A 21373-nucleotide genomic window follows, 5' to 3' on the forward strand; every position below is an offset into this window, starting at 1 on the left:
ATATCATAAAGTAGTGAGAAAGGTAGGTTATCTGGAGTTTGCTTTATTATTATTATTATTATTTTAATTAAATGTAATGTTTTGTAACATTTTGCATTACAAGGCTTTGTTAAAACATGTAAAATAAATCCAGTGAAAATGCAGTATAAATGGTTGCAATTACATACTTTCTGTATGTTTTCAGAAAAAAAAAACAAAAAAAAAAACATACAAACAAACAAACAAAAAAACCCAATCATTTATGCTAAAGTAACAAAGCTGTTCATCTCTCCTGATAATGAGTCACAGAGACCAGACCCCTGGTAACAGGGCCATCATCCTTCAATTTATATCCCTTCTTCCTCTTACTTTTCCTGAACAAAGGCAGCCAGCCTTACCAGAGTGTTGTACAAAATACATTGTACACATTTCTGTGCCAGACACATCCTTTCTGATATTCTCAAGCATGGAATTAATCTTTTTCTACAGCCACATCATGTTGGTTGCTCAGAGTCATTCTGTGACTGATTCATAACACTCACATCTTTCTTCCACTTTGTCACTTCTGGCCGATCAGCTCCCAGCTGATAGCAGAAATTCCTTTCCTTCTCAGTACATGATCTTGTACTTTTGTACTATTACATTTGATCCCATTTGCATTACTGCATATCTCAAGGCCATACAGTTCTTTCTTCTGTATTTTTCATTTCACAGTTTACCATTAGCTATTCTTCTTCCTTGCTGCAGCACTATTTGTGTATCTGGCAGCAGATTTCTCTTCTCACAAGAGAGCCTCTTCCTTGTGACCAGCAAGAAAAAATTGGCAACAAGAAGCAATATGTGGGGAATATCTGATGGGTGCCCATCTCCATTATTCCACTTCCTTCCTTCATACCTGTGAACTTCCTACCAGCTCACTGATGCTGACATCCTTTAAGGTTATGCCCAGCTGGCTTGTTGCACTGAACATCGGATTACTGTTGGAAAGAGCTGACCAGAGAAAGGATCTTGCTATCAGCCAGCCCCTCTGAAAAAATAATAATAATAATAATAATAATAATAATAATAATAATAATAATAATAATCCTGCCCTGCTTGATATTGCAGATAAATGAGGGCCAAGGAATCTCATGATATTTGACCATATAGACCTGAAAATAGAGTAATTCCATTCACTTTAACTTCTGTCAATCACAAGCTGAATAACTGAGTTTATTAATGTAGAGTAGTATTTCTTGCTGGGCCTGGAAGGACACATTAGTGTAAAGCCTCTCTTTAGAGGCTTCTGTTTTAAGCCACCTATGAGCATGTAGTATTCTTAAGGAATAAGCACATCTGCCAAGGATTGAGTACTTGATTCCTCACAGTTCAAGGACATCAAATTTCTTTATTTGTTTTAGGTCCTTCTCTGTTCATAGCATTTCTTAGTAAATGTTAAAAGATTTGTCTGTTTTGTGTTTTGTGAAAAGGGATCTCAGCAATGTTGATGTTGAAAGTGTGCAGGCATTCGGGATTTTTGAGAGTATTATTTCTCACTGGGAGTTGCAGGTTTTCTGGCCGCGTTTACTAAGGTCTGTGAGATCCCTCTTGAGGACTGGCTAAGCAATTGTACACATTCAAAGTGTAAGCTCTTCAGGATGATTTCAGATTCCTTTTTCACTTCGACAGTACAACATATATGGGTGGTCCCCTGACACAATATCTACCTTTCAACCTCATACCTCGAAGAAGATCCTTGTAGAATTTAGGAATCTCTAATTCCCAGTGCACCTCACCTTTGACCCTTCCATATATACATCACACTGCTGCTTCTAATATACTCGATGGTCAGTACCTGCGTGCTGTTGGTAACAGGCAAAGAAAAAAGAAAAATAGTAAAAAAAAAAAAAAAAAGCCTTGGTCATTGCACGAATGTAAAGTTCCACATCACTTTTAATATACATTTAGCTAACAAACTTGATAAAATATCACTTTAAGTCTAACTCTGGAACACCTCAAAAATTCTGGGTATATCTCATTAACACCTAATAGAGGGTGTATGTTGACCAACAGCAGGTCGGTAATTTTCAGAAAGACCCTTGTGTCAAGAGATGACCCAGCTGTGCAGCAGCAGCTGCATACCTGTTTTTACCCGTCCCTCCGTGCTGTCCTACAGCTCCCTAGTATCCCCCAGAGACAAGGTATACCCCAGTGTGCTGGGATGGACGCATATGTCTGCAAGTATTACCCCAGGCAGAGCCTGTGACTGCTGCAACTGGAGCACCAACCCCACCAGTGTTTGCAGCACTTTGCTAGCTACCATGGGGATGTAACACAGTGATGACTACAGAGTGTTTTGAAACCTAATGTGTCTCTCAAGGGACAAAAGAACACCACAGCATGTGAAAAACGTAGAGCACAGGGTACCATCTGTATAGATACACAATAAAGAGCATTTGGGGGTTATTTTTTTATTTGGTTCCAGAGATGTTTAATTCATCATGATTGATCCTGTGCATATTTAAAAAACTTTTGTAACCTGTTTAAGAGTTTATCTTTGCCAGCACCCCGGTGAACTATTATATCCACCTTTATCTATCCACATGGTTAACTGTTTCAAACAACTCTGTAAGAATAAATGAGTCACACTTTTCCTCAGAGAAGCTAGATTGGCATGACTATATCAGGTTACACTTACTTACTTTATTCCTTAATTAGGCTTTTCAAGGCATTCCCCAGAGTAAAACTACAATTTGCCAGTGTGTACTTCACAGGATTTTCACTGGGTTCTGTTTTGATTGGAGGAACCAAAGAAGTGACCTTCCTATTTCAAGCACAGTCAACATTTTAAGGATAAATTCCTTTTCATTACTCTTCTACTTCACACTTTCCTTACTTCAGGCCTCTCAGATGAATATACTGCTGTCCTAGTTGCTGAGTTGCTCCATAATTTCCTCCTCTGAGACTTCAATCTCTGTCAAGACCATGCTGTTATTTCCATTAAAAAAGTGTCCTTGGATTAGGAATTTCCCCAATGGTTTCTACAACAGGGACAGAAATAATTTTTTTTTCCATCAACTTCTGAGCTACTTCACTCTCTTCTTTAATTGCCCACAATGTGACAATTCCTCTTGGTGATCTAGAGGTGCCTTCAGCCACACTTGCAGCTTTTTTGCTCTTAATGTGAATTAGGCATGTGCCACTCTTTCCCTCCTGTCCTCAGCTCTGTATCTCTGACTTCACCATTTTGCCATTGCACTAACCTAACAAGCAGCCAGGTCAGCATGGCCATAAAAGAACAACTAGCAGTGAAACCTTGCTGAGCTAAACTGTCCCCACAGGGACCTGCAAACTTCCTTCAGAATGGGGATTAAGCTAAGACAAATGGTATGTCCTGGTGAACCAGAAGGTTCAGAAAGGGGCTCCAATATGGCCTGCTGCTTGCTAACTATATATGTTTAGTTAATTTATGTTCCTTAAGCGTCCCAGCATGAACGTTCAGACACTCTTTATTATCAGGATATTTTCAAGTAAGGAATCAGAAAGAGTTGAATAGAGAGCAGAGAATATGACTCTGTGCTTGAAATTTATGTGAGACTCTCTTTTGCTGCCAATCAATACCTGAAGAGAGACCGTAATACAAAGCAACAAAGCCATCACAGGGAGATCATGTAATGAAATATCCATAAAACTAAATACAAATTCTCTCTCCCTCTCTCTTTCTTTCTCTCCTCTTATGCTCTTTGAGATTTACACACTAGTTGTAGGAGAAACCATTATGACCAGTACTGCATATACTGTGAAAATATTCTCTCTCTATTAAACTGGTAGTTAAACCTCCTTGGTAATTTGTACTCAACAGTCTACAAACAGTTGGATCACTTAAGGAAGGGCAAAAATATTAAAAACACAACCAGGAAAGGGTTTTCCCTGCATGTATCTAGGTAGGAATATACAGCAAGTTCCTTTAGACTCCATTTAATTTAATTTATTATTTAGACATGGTGAAATGTGATTATTTCAACATGCAGTACATGGGATTAAAGATTAAACTAGTTCCAAAGTTTAAAATGCAATATGGACCTGCTTGGAAGCACTTTCAAGGGTAGAGGCAAAAGGAGATTTCAAGGATGTTCAGGAGTTATGAGAAGGATTTTTCTAAGAGCTAGACATTTTATTTTAGCAACTCAATAAAAAGGGCATGCCTTTCTTTTTCACTCTTCAGAATTATCTATAATTCTTGTCAGAATTGACTGTTCAGAATCTCCCTTATGTTAGGAATGCCTATTGTGAATTATTGCTCATGACAGAACAATGCAAAATCATTGTCAAGGTATTGCACAGTGCTTGTAATTTGTTAGGAGGAAAAGTATTTCTTAGAAAGTTTGAATAGACATAGCACTGGTGATTTCTGTAGCCACATGTGTATGCACCTTTGTGTGTGTTTAAGTGCAATAACACAAGACATGCCTGTATGTAGGTCGTCCTTAGCTAAGTCTCCATTGCACCAGCAAATTTGCAGGACCAGACTAGCTGATTTAAAATGTCTCTTTAGTTTATTTTCAGATGCACGTATGCAAGGATAATAAATAAATCCATTGCACTTGTAAAACATAATTCAACTTCCAGTCATATAAAGGGGAAGAATATTATTAAGTTGGAGCATGGCAGAAAGGAGAGCAAGCCAACAGAAATCTAGCTAACCTTGGAACAAAAAACAGTATGTGTATTTCAGTGAAGTGTGAAACAAACACGTCTTTCAGGATTAATCTAGCATCACCACGTAGTGCTTCTTGCATGGCATCATTAATAGCACCATTTCCTTAACTTTTCATTATTAGCAAATATTAGTAATTTGCCTCCTCACTGTCATTACAGTCAGAAGAAAAAAATACCTTGTCATGTTATTTAGAATTTTATTGATAATAATGCATCTACATAGCTGTGTCAAATTTAGGTCACTCATGAAAAGTTGTATCCAGCATTTTTTAACACAGGAACACTTGATGTACAAATTGCTATATGATACACAATAATTATAAAACCATGTCAGATAGAAAGGTGAAGAAAATTCCTGGAATGATAGCAGGTGGGAAAAAAAAAAGTGTAGGTAGATTGAAGAAGAACTCTGTGTGCTTTTGTGAAGAAAATCTATGAGCTTTATTTTTGTAAAGGAATTTTCAGGGAAAAAGAAAAAAAAAGAAAAACTCTTCTGTTTTTGTTCAAAGGAAAGCCTAATGAGTAACCTATGTGAAGCCATTAACTGGAAAAGGCACAGATTCTTTGGTAAGTTCTCCTAGTATGATGCCAGCACTCATTCCTTTCAGAATAAGCTTTGGTGGCTGCTTCTTTTGAAGCGTCTGGAAGTCTTTATCCCTGGATATTTTTAGTCCTGGATTGGACCAATCCCTGGCTGATGCTATTGTTCAAGCAACAATAACAATAATAGCACTTGGCAGTGACATGGCATGTGAAGGTTTTGAAAGCGCTGCTAAACATACTTCAATTAATTTTCAAAACAGCCTTTTAAGTATTAACTACTTTTTTTTTTTTTTTTCAGAATACGAAGATGAGATACAACACACTAAAATCACATATCCAAAGTTTTTATTGTGAACTAAGTACCGAAAGCCCCTAGTTGCTGGCTATCTGCTGGGCTTTGTTTAGGCTATGAGACCTGCTTTGCTAAACTAATGAAAACTTTTCTGTAGAAATCCTTTTTTCTTAGGAGCTTCACTTGGGAATTTGCTACAGAAAGTATTGAAATTGTGGGTACAACAGTTAAATAATTTTTAGTGTAGAAAATTTCTATGCCCAAATGTTGATCTCATATACAAGAGATATACAAGTTTGTATCTGAACATTCATGTTAACACTGGGAGGTGAAGATTGGCCTCCAGTCAAAACCAACATTTCCCTCTCACTTCATATTGTGGTACTACAATTAGTACTACACTCACTACAATATTCTGTGCCTTAGGTCCCAAAACACATTAATGAGGGTGGCAGCACATTTATCTATTGCATGTTTGCATAGGCTGACCAGATATTTGTAGGAATTATGAAACCACCAGAACCACCACCACAAATCCAGACCTCAGAAATTGCTACTGAAGTTGCTTTTGTTTGAATAATACATCCATTTGGGTTTCTGTTAACCCTTCTTTGCTGTAAAACAGACTGAAAAGCTAAAGGATAAAAATGGTTGCTTTTGTTTCACAGCTCCAGAGCAGCATGCTTTATATTTTATTGCCAAATAAAATGCCATCATGAAACATTTTGCATTCAGTAATGTGGTAGACATGCAACAAACAGCCCTAAAAGCTAGCTCTTTAAAGTAGGCTCAGGTCCTAAGTAAGAAGGAGTCACAGACCTCTCAGGAGACTTTACTTGCAAAAGGACATCAAAATAAAAGCATGGATTTTCAGTAAATTTAAGTTGTTGAGATCCCTTAAAAAACAGTAAAAAAAGAAAAAAGGAAAAAAAAAAAAGACGTCCTAAGAAATTTAAATTCCAGTCTAGTGTGAAAGAAAGTAGTAGCAATTACATCAGATACTGGTAACAAGCAGTGTGGGATCAATTTTGGCATCCATTGGGAGAAACGTATTCTCCATTTCCCACACAGCTGGATCTATGAGGCACACCACTTGAAGATAAAGATCCATGCCACTATTTGCAAGTCTATAAAAGAGATATTCAATAATTCCTAAGGTAAGCATATTGCATTTTTGACCTTATTTCCTCCTGCCATTCAGTGACATCTCTTGATTGATTGTCTAATGTAAACAGGAATAGAATCTCAAATGAGGGATTAAAATAAAATTACTCCCAAAGCAAACATAATCCTACTCAATATTTTATAAAGCCTTGACTTAGGTGATCATTTCATTTGCGTTCCTTTTCATAAAAGAAGATTTACATGGCCTATGATGGCACTAACCTTTTCCTTATATGGGTAGCTCACCTCATATATTTAAGTAATGATCTCTTGAATCACCAGGAAAAAAAAAGCATCCAAACATGTCAAAATTATTTAAAGGTACTATTACATGCAGTTATCTGTCCTTGTCTTGTTTTCATTTATGTTTTATTAAGAAGATGTTACAGAAATATCAAAATCTTTGGACTGAACTGTCACTGCACGAAAAAAATCTGTTGATTTTTCACATGGTAAAAGCAGAAGAAACTCAATGCCACTCCAAAATAAGGTTTTATTTTACTTAGAAAAAATAAATAAATAAAATAAAATCACTTTTCAAATTGCTTAGTCAGATTTCAGGCCATTCTGCATCCACAGTTTTGTTTTGTCCTTTCTGTTTCTTTCTGTGAATAATGAGGCTTGCTATTCCCTCTTGAGCTAGACTAACTCTTACACAGCAGGCTGTAGGAAAGGGCAGAGGTGGGCACAGCTTAAGAGGTATTTAAATGGAACATTGGTTGAGGGCTGGCCTTCTGCACAGGGGTTATTTTAACCCATTGAAAAGTGCATTATGCAGCTGGAAATGGACAGTGTGTACAAAAGAAATCTGGTCATGTTGCTTCATACACTGTGGCTCTGCTTGCAAATGTAGTAATTTGCAAAGGTGACAGTGTGTTCGTTTGTCCTTTCTTTCTTTCATCTTCTGCTACTGCTTCATGTTAAGAGTAATCTATGTCACGCTAGAGAGAAGATGTGGTAGAAAACAATTAACAGAATTTAAAACACAAGAGGATGCAATTAGATGAATTGTTTCCACTTAGATTATCAAAAGAAACTTTGAAAATCCAACGCTTTGATTTTCAGTGCCTTGTTTCATGCATTTGCAATGCAGTTTCAGATGTGTTGTGAGGCCAAAGCTTTTGTACCTCTTGGAAGAAAATGTTGGAAGTGAAAGCCTGTGTGTGCAGATACCCATGTATATACATTTCACAAACTGCCATTATTAAATATATAGGCTGGAAAGGAAAGATATTTAATTGAAACAAAATACATTTTATTTTTAAGAATAAAATACACATTATAAAATATTTTTTTTACATGAAGGCTGCTTTATTAATTTGAAACAACAGTCTAACTGGACATGAAAAGATCCATGGTTTTACTATTCTTCTCAGCAAACTGGAAGAGAAAAATATTTTCCATTTACAATTGTAATGTAATAATAGTAGACATTTTATGATTTTATTTCTAAAGCCTAGTTGTAAAGCAAAATATCTGGTGCCTAGCCCTTTGAGTACTTTCGCATGAATAGAACACATTTGAACTAAATATATAATGTACCGAGTAACTTGATATATACACTTTTATAGGGAAGGCAAAGGATCATGCATATATAATATTGTATTTTTCATCATATCACAGAGTCCATCTTTCCAGCAGCTGCTTAATGTTCTCCACCTGAACTGGCACACATTTTCCCACACAACCTATTCTGAAGTAGCTATAATAGTCCTATGCTAGGGAATTTGATTTTAGCCAGCTGTTCTGTACTGTCTGAAGGTGCAATTTTCTTGTGCTGTGCCCTGTGTCAAACAGTACCTAACATGCAAGCATGCGGCTGTAGTGCTGCATTAACAGACTTGATTGGACACAGAGCCTGAAGACAGCTTTTTCAGAAACTTTGCCTTAATTTTACTAGCTTGCAACTTCACATTTTCTGATTTGGTTCATACTATAGCATCCATCTCTTTTCCATACCTTTGCGGGTCATATTTCTTTAGTGAAATTAAATACAAGTTTGGATTTTTATATCTTGCAACAGTCTGAAGATTGTTTGACTTCATCCCTTACCTTAGGGTGTCTCTTGAATCAAGCCATTTTTGCCTCTGAATTCTTCAGGGAAGTTCATCAGAAAAAGGGACCTTGGCAGCAGTTAGACGCTGGGACAGGAGAAGACAAAACACTAACCACTGGCCTGAGCTGAACCTTTTTTGTGACATAAAAAATTTGCTCTCACTAAAAATATAGAGGCAAACCAGTGATAACACCAACTTCCAGAGCCATAACCTATTATAAAGACACGGGGAAGTCACAACCCTGCCCAGCTGAGGGTACTTAGACCAGTCTCCAGGGTGGAGAGGCTGACAGAGAGCAGGAGCATGTTCCCAGCCCAGGAAGATGTTCCCAGCTGCAGGGCCCCTAGGACTCACCATACAGCCAAAGCATGTCTCCTTGTCAGCAGAGGAAATACATGATTGTCAAAGTCCGTAAAGAGGTAATTTAATCAGTCTTAATTATTCCAAAATAGTATAGGACAATAGCAGGGAAGAAAAGGAAGGGAAGGAATGGTGAGGCAGGGGAGTGAATTCCTCAGCTTTCAAAGACCTTTGCTCTGTCACATTATAATAGCCATGGTTCGTACCTACCAACAAAAGGATTGCTGGACTTGAAATGTCTTTATGAGAGTTACAATTGTTATTAATAGGAAATGTTTAAATCCTTCAAGACTTTTCAGATCATTCAAGTACTTAGGTTCCTAATGTTCACATCCATCTACTTCAATACCCACAAGTTTTTAATAAACAGGTAATTCTATTCTGCTTCCTATCTGCACACACCCTTTCTCAAAAATTGTATTTTCCCTGAACTTTTCAACACCACTTTTTTACTCTCTGTCTCTGAAGGCAATCACAAATTTCATCAAGTTCTCATTTCCCCCACTCTTTTTCATTCATCTTGCATTCACTTGTTTTTTTGGTTTTTGTTGTTTTTTTTTTTCTTTCCAAGAACTTCAACTACATTTTATAGACCTGGAAACCTGGAAAGATTGGCCTTTTATCCAGATTTCATGATTCTTATTTGGGCGTGTCCTCTAATAGAGAAAATGATATCAAAGATAAAGAAGTTATCTATAAAATGCATCAGGAGCAATTGCATTTCACATAACATCAATATGCTTCCTTTGAATACAGAGCAAATGGGCTGTCACGTTATGTTAATACAGTTGAATGAATACAAGGGATCTACGCTCCTACCCTTCCTCCATCACTTAAAGGCATTGAATCAGTGTGACTTTCTGACTCCTGCTATTTGTTTCTTGTGCTTTAGCGCTGTAGTAATAAAGACCATCTCAGCAGCAAGAGTGCTTGATCAGAGTGACACAGATAGTAATGAAAATGTTACCTACTGAGCTTTATCAGCCCTGCGTAGCACAGACTTTGTGACAGTGATTCATGGTTTGAAACTCAGGACCATCTGCTCCTTCAGAAAGTTGCCTAGCCAAGGTAAAAGGTGAGGCTTAACAGCTGTACCATCTTTGCTTTCGGAAGTCCATCCAAAGCTGTCCAAAGGACAGCAAAATTCTCACACTAATAAGATTGTGGCAGACAGCCTTCCGTATGTTCCAATATCAGTCACTGAACTCACTCAGCAACTGTCCTTAGTCTTGTCTTGTGGGGGCTGAACTACCTAAGTGAAGTTAAAGGACTACCAAAGTCCTGTTGCCCTCTCTAAAATGCCTTTTATCCGGAGGCACCCGTTGCAGTTCTCTGTCTGACTGAAGCTGCTGCCACATTCTGCAGACGCAGTGTGTCCCCTGCAAGAGGTACAGAGGCACTGTTTCTGGTTCATAACTTATGCTGCTTCTATGGAGATACTGCAATAACCACTGTTAGTGATTTATTCTTTTGAATCAGTTTCCTGACCTGCAGAGGTCATGGAGAATATGTCAAACTGGATTCAAATTTGCTCTTTTAGTTCTCTCTCTCTCTCTCTTTTTTTTTTTTTTTTTAATACAGAAAACAAGAAGAACAAAAGCTTCCCTTTTTATTATAGGTAATGGTGATTATTTTTTCCATAAGTTGGATAATAAAGGCAAATTTAGGAATTCCATATAACAAAAAACAATCCTGCTTTCAGGGCTTCACCTTTCCTTTGCAAAAAGAACATTGATAACTAAGTGAACTAATATTTTTTCAGGGTGAACAGGTAGCAGCAAGGCTCTGTCACTAATATTTTCCAAGAGTCGTAAGAAATGTAGTTTTAAGGTCTAATTTTAAACTGCAAGTGCTTTGCTCTGAAAGAAGGAAGGAAGGAAGGAAGGAAGGAAGGAAGGAAAGAAGGAAGGAAGGAAGGAAGGAAAGAAGGAAGGAAAGAAAGAAAGAAAGAAAGAAAAAGAGAGAGAGAGAAAAGGAGAGAGAAAGAATGAAAGAATGAAAAATGAAAGGAAAGAAAGGAAAGAAAGAAAAGGAAGGAAGGAAGGAAGGAAGGAAGGAAGGAAGGAAGGAAAGAAAGAAAGAAAGACAGAAAGACAGAAAGACAGAAAGACAGAAAGAAAGAAAGAAAGAAAGAAAGAAAGAAAGAAAGAAAGAGAAAAAGAAAAAGAAAGAAAGAGAGAAGAAAAGAAGGAAAGAAGGAAAGGATGTTGGTAAAGACATAAGGAATACTGAAGAGCTTTGGAGAAACAGGTGCTTCATATTCTTTGTTCTGGCATTTAGCAACTTTTTATGTATGTGTATGTGTGTTTCCAAAATTGCTACACAGGATAGCATTGCTTATAGGAGTAGATTTCCAGTGGGATCTGAAAAAGACAGGATGTTAGAGTCAAAAGATTAGTCTCTAAATTAGTCTCTAAAAAAAAAAAAAAAAAAAACAAAACATAAAAGAATAAAACTAGTGATGCAGAAAAATTTTGGTTTATATGCTTTCCCTTTCTAGTACAGATATTTTTATTTATTTATTTATTTTACGTAATACTTGCTTTGTTATAACTTTAAATTTCTTGATGAATGAAGTTTCTATCTCACTCTCTGGGAGACTGCTCTTCACTTTAATTGCTTAGCTTGTCCAAAAGCCATTTTGTAGCACAGTCATCTTGAATCTTTATCTTTTTTATTGCCCTTCCTGTTTTGATCTGCATGCTCTAATACTATACAAGCGATTCCTTTAGGTTATTCTTTCCAAAATCTTTTCTTTGCTTACAAAAGCACAATGTATTAAATGAGGTGGAATACTACATTGACTAAAATTATGTGAAAAAAAGGTCCAGGTGTCTACTGACTTCTAAAAACATAATAATCTAAATAATTGGAGGTAAACCAGTGTTTCTAAACTATTAAGTATCACCAAACCTGGAGATTAAGGAGGTTATGCTTCTTATGAGAAGAGCAATGAACTCTGCAGATGCTGACTGTAGACATGCCCCTTAACAAGAGAGATGAACTGTCCAAAGTGGTTATTATGAGATGGTGTTTTATTTTCCTTTCTTTCTTTTCTTTCGTTTCTTCTCTTTCTTTTTCTTTCTTTCCTGCTTTCCTTCTTTCCTGCTTTCCTTCTTTCTCTTTCTTTCTTTTTCTTTCTTTCTTTCTTTCTTTCTTTCTTTCTTTCTTTCTTTCTTTCTTTCTTTCTTTCTTTTTCTTTCTTTCTTTTCTTTTCTTTTCTTTTCTTTTCTTTTCTTTTCTTTTCTTTTCTTTTCTTTTCTTTTCTTTTCTTTTCTTTTCTTTTCTTTTCTTTTCTTTTCTTTTCTTTTCTTTTCTTTTCTTTTCTTTTCTTTTCTTTCTTTTCTTTCTTTCTTTCTTCTTTCTTTTTCATTTCTTTTTAAAAACATGTCTTTTTTTTAGAGATATGATTAAAGTAAACAGACATTGGATGGGACCAATATGGAAGTTCCTAGATTTTTGAGATTATAGACGAGCTCTATGAAAACAAAATAACATAGTTTGAAAATCCTTAGTTCTGCTAGGAAAGTAACAATTTCAAACCATTTTCTCAAGAAAAATTGCCACATAAAAATATAATGAGAGTTCTCTCAGTGTTTCCAAGCCAATCCCAAACCAAGATGCACTGAAAACAGTCATGGAAATGGGCTTTCCTGACAGATTTTCAACATACACTGTTTTCTTGAAACTGATCTCAATTACTAAATGCTTATTCTTCACCTTTTAGAGGTCTACATCCATTATTAAGATTATGGTTGTGATGTGAACTTCCTTTGGGGCTTGCATTAGTGCAGTACAATCTGTTAGGGGGTTAAGAAGTAAAGGAAACACTAAGTGGAAGTGACCTATTTTCTTCCTATTGTTTCAGCCAGCTGGCATGGCCCCAGGTCAGCCACACCACAGACAGCCTTTTCATTTGCTGTCACTGGATGTGGTATTTCAGGAGCTATATATATATATTAACTCCTTTGTGCTGCTTTGAAGCTTCTCTAATGCTCTAAGACTGACCAGAACTGGATCATGATAAGTGTTTGCATCTAAAAGAGGCAATAGCTGACAACCTAATGACCTCCACATAGCCGACGGTCAGTTCCTCCTATTTGGCAATTGATTTATTTTCTGCCAAATGCATTGACAGTGTGACTTATTTGTCAGACTTGATACTCGCCATAGACCAGTCTGTCCTCCAAAGGTAGAGGACAAATAATCCCTCCTATGGGTTTTGCATGGTCCCAAACAACAGCAAGAAGGGTTAGAAAATGGCCTTTTCTCTTAATGAACTGAGACTAAGTACCTCTTTTCCTGCAGCAGCCAGCATACTGCATTTAGTCTCTTGTAGCAATTGCCTCCAGTCCCTAAGTCATCATGAAAAAGGTAGCTGTGTAGAGGAGAAACCAGAATATAATATTTGAGGATATCTTCATGGACCTAAAGGTGAATGGTAGTGATCAGAGTGGCTTCTTGTTGCCTTGGGTCTCCCTGATGCTCTGCCTACCAGTACATCCAGTGATACTACAGATATCCTGCTCTTCCCCTGCTCCCTGCTACATCTAGCTGATTTTTGCATGGAAGTCAATGCTACAAAACAAATCCCTGTCATAAAAGTGTAAAGGAAAATGAACATGCAGGATTCAGAATGGCAACAGAATGAGAGGAAGTACAAATGCGAACATCTATCACATAAGGCTGTTGTTTGTATTCAGCGGGTTCTTAATTGCTTTGTTGAATACCTGAAGGAAAGCCCTGTCTCTACATGATATAAATTGTACAGCTGAACAAAGCATACCCAGTGGTCTAAATCTATAAAGAATTTAATGAGCAATGATCTGAGAGGAAAAAAAAAAAAGAGAGAAAAAAAAAAGATGATGAATGAGATTTTAAATATATAGTTCTATAAACATCATTTCTTTTCTTTGGTGAATGTTAACACCAAAATGAATATTGAAAATTCAGGAAGTAATTGGTAAATTTTGTCATATTTAAGTGGTAGTATTTATTCAGATTCATGACTGAAAGGGAGCTATGCATGGAGCTCCAGGTGAACAAGACAATTGCATTACACAGCAGCACACCCTAACAGCCAGCAAAACGCCACGCACAAGGGCAGCAGGCTGTCGTCTCCTCCCATATACAAACCTCATTCTACATGCCTGGCAATGTATGTATGTGATCCCCAGGCAGCAGCCTGGGGACACCAGCTCTTCCGCAGTCATCTGGTGACACAGTGCTGCCCCAGTGTGTGACAGGACATGGGCCTTTGCTCCAGGGTGTCCTGGTTCCAGTTAGGACAGAGTTAAGTAGCTCATAGTAGCTGGTAGGGTGCTATGTTTTGGATTAGGATGAGAAGAGCGCTGATAACATGCTGATGTTTTAATTATTGCAGAGCAGTGTTTACACCAGGCCAAGGACTTTTCGGCTTCTTGCTCTGTCCTGCCAGCGAGCAGGCTAGGGGTGCAGCAGGAGCTGGGAGGGGACAGACCCAGGACAGCTGACCCAAACTGGCCAAAGGGATATTCCATACCATCTGACGTCATGCTAAACAATATATAGGGGTGGCTGGCCGGGGTGGGGGGGCCGGCTGCTCGGGAATAGGCTGGGCATCGGTCAGCGGGTGGTGAGCAATTGCATTGTGCATCACTTGTTTTCTTACACATTATTATTGTTAATACTATTACCATTATCACTATTATTATTATTATTGTTATTATTATTTTCCTGTCTTAATAAACTGTCTTTATCTCAACTCACAGGCTTCACTTTCCCGTTTCTCTCCCCCATCCCAGAGAGGGAGGGGGGAGGGTGAGCGAACGGCTGTGTGGTGTTTAGCTGCCAGCCGGGTTAAACCACAACACAGGGACATGTCCCTGTCTTGTGCTGCTGCCAAAGGGAGGTGGAAGACAAGATCCCGATCATCTCTTCAGCTGCTGGAGGTGCAGGGAGAAGAAGGAGTGCTGGCCTTGGTGCTTTAGCCCAGCTGCTGAGACATCATCTGGGACACAAGACATGCACACCTGGTTCAGTGCCTAGAAATGATCATTCATACAAAGCAGAACAGACTTGACTTAGGAGAAAAGTGAGACCCCGTTAAGAATAGCTGGTCCACAAGCAACCAAGGAACCCAGCAGTACCATATGGGAGAGTTGTGATAACTGCCCCCAAACCTCAGTCTTGCCTCCTGACAAAAATCTCTTCAGAGATTTTCTCTCAGAAAATTTAGTTGTTGAACCCATCACAAAAACCAGCACACTGCTGCCACTGTTTCTAGGTGCTGGCTATACAGTGTTTTCCAAAAATCTCCCACTGAAACAGAAAATTCAGCCACCATCTAATATTTATTTGCTACATAGCATAGATATACATATATCTACATGTTCCCACCACTCCTACCCTTCTGCATGCAGAAGAGCCCAAACACAGCTGTTGCACAGCTGGGGAACTGGGCATGGACCAAGTTCAGAAGCCTGAAGGTCTGCAGGAGCATCCCAGCCCTTTGCCTTGGGTGACATCTGTGATTTTACCTAAGCCAAACTCCTGTATTGAAAATATGCTGCTACATACACGCTGTTCTGCCTCCAACATCAGGCCTTTCACTTGTCCTCCAAGAAATACTGAAACAGTTTCACCGGTGTTAGGCCAACATCAGGCCCAATAAAAGAAGTCTAACTGAAGAGCAAGCATAGCTCTTCAAGCAGAGGAACATACGTCACCTTACAGAAACCATAACTGTTCCTCAGCTTTTGTGAAGAGAATAGACACAGGACAACTCCCTGAGCACAAGACAGGTCAAAATGCCAAAATGTGAATGCTGCTTTGTTAGCACTTCGGGTGCCACTGCTTGCCACAGCCCCACCACCGCATGGTGAGCAGAAAATGAGAGCATCGACCTCCCGCCGCCCCGCTTCACCCCCTTTGCCTTCACACTGCCACCATGGGAGAGCAGTGGGATGCCTGGGGCCTGCCACAGGACCTGGTCCAGCACTGCGGGTGCTGGTGCTGGTGCTGGTGCCAGAGCTGATGCCACTGGTGCAGAGAGCAGTTGCCTGGCAACTCCTGGCTCCAGCTGCATCTGAGCAGAAAACAACGCATCTTATCTGCAGCGGAGCCCATTAAGGAGGCTCAGTAAATAAAAACTGAGACTCAAATCAGCCACGGGAAAGAATCGGGTGTGACACATTCCTCTCTTACCCCCATCCCTCAGCTTTTAAGCCTCTGGTGGGGCAGCTCAGCACACCGCGCTGGCTTTTCCCGTCGATGTGGGAGGTGCGCAGCCCTGACCCCAGCCAGCCAGATAATTAGAGCCACAGCACAAGCAAGAGCTGGGCTGAAATAACAGGCAAGGTGGATAAGCGCACGGTTGGGATTTAGAGTTAATATCCGCTAGAACAAATTAAATCTTGTTTGAGTGAGTGGGTAGCTGGACCGTGGTGTGAAGGGGGGAGGTTGGCATGTGAGAATGGTCCGGTGCATCAGCCATGCTGAGAAATTCACAGATTAGGAAAAAGTAGTCCGCCGCAGAAAGGACTAAACACCATTCTCTGATGAAACAGGGAGGAACCGATGTTAGGGATCTGACACAGAGAAAAAGGATGTTGAACAGCTAGGAAGAAGGCTGTGAAACTGTGACATAATAGCTCTGCTGAACGTTATATAAAGATTTACTATATACTAGGCATGTACTGAAGCTGACTGATTTAATACAAACCTCAGTTCCGTTCGATATCTACCAGATAATGACATATCCTGAGGTAGAAGCATTTGAAGCCTTTTTCAAATCACTGGTGAACCATCTGCATGCATGTCTCTTTGATACATTCCCTGAGTTTGTCGTATTGCAGAGTTACTCTTTTTCCTCTTTTATTCCTTTTTCCTCATTCCTCTTTACTAACAGCAGAGATCAGACCATCTTCTATGAACTTAGATTATAGAGTTATTTTAAAAGCTTTGGAAGGAGCTGCTTTCTCACCACTTCTTCAGAAGTAACTTCCTTGGCAGGTGGGTGTTCCTAACAGCTACACATGAAAAAAGCCCTTCTCCTAAGCAAGTGCATTTGGGATCAAATACCAAAAACTTGTTGGCTATAAGATACACTGGAAAAGAAGGGGAACAAAACCACCATATGAGTTTTTCAAATGAGATTAGTTGGGATCCAAGTTAAGTGCTTGGCTAGAGTGGAAAGACCAAGGGGAAATATCACTGCAGAGAGGCAGCAATGTGCTTATCTTTCATAAAGTCTGTCCTAGAACATGAGGTGCTTGTGCACAGCATCGCTAGTAGCGCCCTATACATTGCAGTCTCTCATCTGCAGGAGGAGCGTGCATTAGCGAGATGGCTGAATAATGTAATACTCAAGTTTTATTGTCCAGGGTGACTAGATTCCTAGTTTTCTGCATAAAGTTTCATCAAATACTTTTACTGGGTAGAAGGTTATGTTCTACTGAGGCTCAAAAGCAAAAGTATTGGGCAATTCCTTGCAGATGAAGCTACTGATGCATTCTGATGAAGCCTGGCACTGTTTACAGCCTTAATGAACAGTGGGGTCCTGGAAGCTCCTTTCATTGATTCACTATGACATTGGAGAAGACCTTTAATCTTATTTTCTCACTTGGTAAAATGAGGATAATCACATTTGTCTTCGCCATGAGGCACTAATTAAAGTTAGTTTCTAAAGAGCTTTGGCGTTGTTGGATAAATGATAGAATAAGTTCTCATCCATTGGATTTATTTGGTGTTTTTTCCTCATTAGTTAGCAACCAGTGAATGACCATCCAATGTGAAAGATCCTGATTCAGCAAGCTCCTTCAGCACTGTATGGTCTTTAAGGCTGCAAGAGTTTTAACAGACATGAGCGGAACAACTGATAGGAACATACACACACAGGCCGTGACAAGTCAAAATGATGTAGCTTCCAATTAGAGCCCAGAAACAATGCTCATCAGATTCTATATAAAGGCTCTACATGTGACCTTTGGGGACAGTCTTCTGCTGCCCAGTCACAGAGGGAATGTTACTTGGGGAAGCTGCGAAATGAATGACAGTACACAGAATAGAAATTGTAATTAGTTCACTGTACATTTCTCTTATGTGAATAGTGAAGTTCAGCAACATCCATTCATTATACAGGGCTTCAGCTGGTCCTTCAGCCAGTCCAGTTTAATATAATTCATATGATTATATTGCTGCTAAAACTTCTTTCTTGATGCTAAATCCAGCAGTTTACAGAGAGTGACCTGAGAAGGAGAGCCCTGATTTATCTGCAGGATATAGATAGCCATACCCTCCTTAGAAAGCACATTGACACTTTGACATTGCTTTTTAAGCAGGTTCTGTGAAGAATTGTAAGGGAGCAAAGGATAGGAGAAATAATATAGTCTTACACAGCACTGACTGTGAAATACAGACCAGATTATGAATTAACTGAGGATTTGGGTGGTTTCTGTGAACTATTTCAAAGTGTTTTATGGTAACAGACATATTTCTATTTTGAAATACTAGTAACTACATGACGTATAATACACATAATAGAAAATGTGTTCTGGCTTCACCACATTTTTCAGATTTTTCTTGTTGCAGAAGTTTTTGTGCACTGCTTTATGGAAGAGAGGGAGCTGCTGTGCTGCAAGTTGTCTTCAGCAGGTGTTCAGTTCACACTGCATGTTAAAGAGAACACTCGGGATCTTTATAGTGGTCTTTCTATGGTCTCTACAATTTTTTGGAGTTTTTCTAAATCATGTTGAACCCTGAAGCTTTTGGAAATTAATCCTTAGCTACTCACTGCAGTAGTTTAACTTCTCAAGGTAGTGATGGCTAGATGAAGTCAACTAGTTAAGAACATTTCCAAGAAATAGGTTTTTATATGAGTGTATTTGCATGTGAAAAGCACCTCTGTTTTGATTTTCTCCTTTCTTTTACATATCCCTTGAAACCTCAGGTTCAAAAATGTCTGAGGTAGGGGTGAGATCTTCTTTTAAATATCTGCAGTGCAGAGCCTGATCAGGATTTCTGGACTGTAGCCGAGTGTAAATATGCAGTGATACACCATTTTCTTCAGAGGTGATTTCAGCTGCTAGGTCCGTGTGGGATCTGAAGCCAGAAGTAGACGCCCTTCTCTTGTGAAATCTGCAGAAGAAGCACACAGACTCTTTTATGTAATAAACATATGTGTAGCAGATATGGTTACTACCTGCAACCTGATGGATCAGAACCCTATGTGCTGAAAGGTTTGCTGTGCTGCACATGCAGGGGCAAAAAGACTGTCTGTGTTACAAGCTTAGAGAAGGTGCAATTGTGACCATGAGAAAACCAAAAACTTCTTGACACAGAAAACACCAAACCAGCAAGCATAGGGGTATCTGAACTAGTGGGATCTATTAAAGACTACTGGGCTTTTTATGATTATTTTTTCTAAATAAAGGTCTAAGTGTAAGTCACCTGAGAAATCACACAGCACAATTTCATGTCTTAACAGATTATATGGCCCAAATGGATAATAATAACAATTAATTATATTTATTATTGTGGTGATAAACAGGTAGGTTTCAATATTCTTCCCTACATTATTCTTCTAAGAATTTCTGTGGTTGGTAACATTCTGAGCCATACCTCCAGTATTTCGTTCTCTACAGAAAAGTCTTCTTTTAAACAAAATGTCTTTTATACAATTGCATTAGTTCAGAAATGAAACCGCAATATATTAAACTCAGATTTTAAATTGCCAAGGGAATACAGAGATTCAGGCTTTTTATTGTCATTAGTCAGAGACAATTTTTACAATTGTTCTGGTGAGCAGGGATCCTGAGCTAGATGGGCACCTATATTTCAATAATAGCTCTAGCATATGAAATATATCCCAGGGATTTCTTTCACTATCCCTCTTGCCTTTCACACTATTAGTTTGTTTCTATTGGACAGTTGCACAGGAAATCTATAAACCTCATTATTCAGTCCTTGAAGGAAACAACATTACATTTTGACACTTTTGTTACTCCAAGGGTCCCACAGTCTTATTGTGGAAACTGAATTGTAAAAGGTCTCTAAACAGGAAAAAGCCATGTGGTTTGCAACAGAAATAGCAGTAAGTCATTTTTCTGTCTTTCTCTTCCCACATCTGGAAACCAGAATGGAAAACAAGCAATAACTGTTCCCTCTGGAAACAAGCATAATTCAAAGTGCTTTGTGGGAGGCAGACAGTCATTATGCCACTGAGTGCTTTGAATTCTACCCTGGAATCTCCATCATGTTTTTTAGGCAAAAGGGTTTTCCTATTACAATGTCCAGCGCACAAAATAAATAAAAAATAAAAATAAGTAAAAATTAAAAAAAAAAATAAAAAAGGTGGCACTACCCAAGCATTTCTTTCTGTAACAAAAAATATTTTTTGCCCAACTTTCCCAGTACTTCTGACATTTAGCTGTTATGTTACTCTTTAAACAGATCCATTATTTGCTATGCCATTTCTATTGGTAGGAGAAAGCTCTATTGACGCTAGGTCCATCTTCCCAGTGAAGTTGGTCATGCTGGTGTTCCATTCCAGTCCACTCTCTGTGGGGAAACAAGCTGCTTTCTCATTCTCATGCTCTATATTTGTACATAATTGCAACCCCTATCTGTCCCAGAAAGGATTCCAAAAGTCTGGTTGATATTTTAGTGGTGTTTATTAGTGGAATGTATTTAGTGGAGTGTTTTGCAATTCTTGCCAGGAAAGGTATCACTTCAAGTTCAAAACTTCATAATACAATGAAAAAAGTGTGTGTGTGAGAGAGAAGGGAAGTATTGTTTTACTTGAGCTGTGCAAGTCCAAAGGAATATACTTTCTGTTGGTCTAAAGTGTCATTGGCTGTCTACTAATTTCACTGAATCTGCCATATAGAGTTCATGTTTTGGGTTTGAATCTGGGTTTCCTAATTAAAAAGTTATTTCTGAAGAGAAGAAAGCTTTGGGTAAGCCAAACTTGGAGAATATATGCCCTTTCCACCTAAGATTATGCTAATCAAATCACATTGGTTATCAGCCTAAATAATCCCATATCTAGTAAAATATTTATGTAAACACTTACTCAAAAGTTATAAATAGCATTGAATTATTGTTTTTATGTTGTTTTTTTTTTCATTTGAGAAAATGACGTAGCTTTGAAAATAGATGAGTTAATGAGATGTTTTGGATCAGATTTATGAATTCAGTCTTATGGGATCTATCAAAGGACAGGAAGCTGCATGGGAATAGTGCAATGAAGACTCTAACTCACTTTACTCTGACTGTGAGATCATACATCATCTAAAACACA

The 21373-nt window shown here is 38.5% G+C and overlaps 1 protein-coding gene across 1 annotated transcript in view; it reads left to right on the forward strand.

Annotated features, from left to right (window-relative positions):
• The window catches only part of LOC310899750 (uncharacterized protein), a 566537-nt gene that overhangs the window by 517781 nt on the left and 27383 nt on the right, over nucleotides 1-21373 (forward strand). Inside the window, exons 14-15 of the mRNA XM_083836630.1 lie at nucleotides 5187-5244; nucleotides 5519-6669. The gene's annotated coding sequence lies outside the window, so the exon portion shown is untranslated. The remainder of the gene's footprint in view (nucleotides 1-5186; nucleotides 5245-5518; nucleotides 6670-21373) is intronic.

Source organism: Anser anser (genome assembly GCF_964211835.1).
Source record: "Anser anser genome assembly, chromosome: 5".
Lineage (NCBI taxonomy): Eukaryota > Metazoa > Chordata > Aves > Anseriformes > Anatidae > Anser > Anser anser.